At 33.1% G+C, this 2,995-nt stretch overlaps 1 protein-coding gene across 3 annotated transcripts in view; it reads left to right on the forward strand.

Annotated features, from left to right (window-relative positions):
- Window positions 1-948: 948 nt before the first annotated feature.
- Window positions 949-2,995, forward strand: part of LOC100166886 (mitochondrial uncoupling protein Bmcp) — a 5,991-nt gene continuing 3,944 nt past the window's right edge. The window contains exon 1 of one of the 3 annotated variants that reach the window (XM_008191790.2): window positions 949-1,192. The gene's annotated coding sequence lies outside the window, so the exon portion shown is untranslated. The other 2 variants (XM_001951981.5, XM_008191791.3) reach the window with 2 other exon arrangements.

Below are 2,995 nucleotides of genomic sequence, written 5' to 3' on the forward strand. Positions count from 1 at the left end.
TCCGATATTTATGCCACGAACGACTAGTGGCGTATAGTACCTATATCAAAGCAGACAAATTACCACGGCTAGAACATTTAGAAAACAGATATAGGTACCTACCTACTTAAAACTTAAAAGTAGTATCATATTGAGAAATACAGAAAATAAGTAAACTCAATTTAAAAAAAAAAAAGGTCAAGGGGGGATCTATCCCCCATACCCCCCCCCCCCCCCCGTAAATACGCCACTGATCATAATATACTTATACATATTTTATATAATTATACGTATTTGTAATTGTATAGAAACATTCTTGAACCTGTGTACATTTTATAAATTATTATTAGGTATTTAATATTATTTTATTATTCATCATTGTACATAATCAGGGGAAGATTTTCGATATTTTGATAGAGGGGGCGCATATAACTGACAGGGGGACACGTGCCCATCCCCTGAATCCGCCACTGTACATAATTTTTTCAAATAAAAATAATATTTATATAGTTTGCCTTTTCAAGGTGCCACATTTAACTGGGAAAAAAACTGTGGGTCAGCTGACCTCCCAACCCTCCTTCCCTGAATCTAAAGTAGGTACTTTCTCACTACCCATCTGTTCGGCCCAGTGGCGGATCCAGGGCATAGAGTAATATTACTCTATGATTCAGGGCTAAATTTTCGGGAGGCATAGGAGAGCAAAAGTACAAAAATTGGCTAAACACAGTGTAAAATAAAGGGAAACTATGGTGATTGGGAGGGGGTACTTTTGCCTCCCATGCCCCTCCCCCCCCAAAAAAAAAAAAATATAAATAAATAAATAAATTTAGCCCTGGACCGCAGTCGGCATTACCGCAGTACCGTACAATATGTTTTTGCTGTGGAATGTGAATTAAATTATTTTCATGAAATAGTTACGACGGTTGACGGCGGGCGTCCCCACGTCGCCTGTCGTAGTGTCGTTAGTCGTTACTACAACGGCCATGACTCGGCTTGACTCATGTCTCGTGGTAATAACCAGTAATCACCGATTATAAAAATTCTTTACTGTAATCGGAATAATTGGATTTGGATAACTCCATTGTTCGTGTTCGTTTTTTTTATCGACGTTTTTAGCATGCAGACGTAGAGTTCAGTAGAGTCGCAACAAACATTATGTTATGTCGACAGATAACGGAAGAATTTCTGACGCGATTCATGTCGCGGCGAACTGGTGCGTATTTATCTTGTTATCAGTTAAGTTTGTTCGTTATCTGAAGTACCCGAGTACCGGCCGTGCTGGACAAAATCATTTTAATTTTTATGAAACAACCGAAATATTGTTGTCCAACAACCAAACCACCGACTTTATTCCTATTATAGTATGCTATATTCTAGTATTCCGTACAAAATAACGGTTGATCAAGTTTAACGGTTGAAGGTAACTATTGTCTAATGTCTATTTTATTGCTACGTAGTTTTTTTTTCCAACTACTTTTTTGAGAAGTGCGTTGCTTCAATGAACTGATTGTTTGTGAACACAATATATATTGTCAGAAACCGGAGAGAAACTTACTGGTAACACTTTGTACCTACCTACCTACCTACCTACCTATTTATTATAAGTTAAAGTAAATATTCAAATACTAACCTAGTTGTTTGTTTGATCATGTCTTGATCAAACTGTTGAGTTCACTTGTCGCCCATATTTTTTTACTATACAAATAACGTTAAAATAAAACATGACTTAACAAACTAATTAGTTATAATGAATTCATACTTCATAGATATACCTATTGTATACAAGTAGTTCATACTTTAACCAAATATGAATTCAACCTAGGTACCAACATTATTACTAATAAAAGCAATGTTATTTTCAAAGCTTAAATATACTAGGTTATTGCAATAGTAATCCCCCTGTATAATTTTATCACGTTAAGGAATTAAAATGGCAGCGCAAGCGGAACATCTTAAGCCATGGACTGTACCCTCACGCTGCCATTTTATTTTATTTGATAACAATATAGGCCTATGCGCAATAACCTTTTATATTTAATCCATAATTAATATAATATAAAATATCCTAGGCTGACACACTGTCTCCAATCAGAATCAATTTTCTTAAACAATGAGACAACGTTGAATTCAAATTTAACACATTACTGTAATCCACTCAACACCTACTGTACAGCATAGCAGTACCCACTGTCTCATTTTTTTATTTATGATGGCTATAGCTAATCTAGTAAGACGTACTTATACTAATTTATGTCCTTGTTGAAGACAGTTGAAAATTTATAAAAAAAGTATTAATAGTACGGGTAATGGCAGGTTGAGGTTGGTGAGGAGGATTTAGCTTGTTAGCCTGGACCCCCTGCCCCTGTGCCAATGTTAGTAGGTCTAATAATTTTTTCATGAGAACTAGTAAGATAAAATTATTTTCTTTAGAATTTAGATAAATTATAGCAATAAATACATTTACTAATAAATGTTTATTTTTCAAAGTACCAACATAATACCAAGTGTAATTCATAGGCAAGAAACACTAAACATAAAATACAATACTTAAAGTATTCATTTTAATTTTTGAACAAGTTTTGAGCATTTTAAATTTTAATATTTTATATACTCTACTTGCCTAACATTAAAATTACAAAACCACTTTGGTATAACAAATTTATATTTTTCTAATTTTCCTTATTTTATTTTATTCAATTTGAAATAAGTTAAATAATTTTGATTTACATTTATAGGTCTGTTATGAAAATCGATAGTGTGAAAATCAATTTTCCTATTACTTGAGTTAGAGTTATAAAAATATTACAAAATGTTTCTTATTTAATTTTTTGTGAAGTTAAGAGGACTTCGCATCTGCATGTTTTGTCTCCATATTACACACATCCGACATGGCAAATTTTTGTTTGCTAGTTTTAATAGGGTGCCGTCATTTTTGATTTTAGAGTGAATTGACCTATTATAAAACTTTTAGGTAACAACATTATCTGTGTTCTCTCATTGGTTTTTTACAATATTT

Source organism: Acyrthosiphon pisum, chromosome X, assembly GCF_005508785.2.
Source record: "Acyrthosiphon pisum isolate AL4f chromosome X, pea_aphid_22Mar2018_4r6ur, whole genome shotgun sequence".
Classification (NCBI taxonomy): Eukaryota; Metazoa; Arthropoda; class Insecta; order Hemiptera; family Aphididae; genus Acyrthosiphon; species Acyrthosiphon pisum.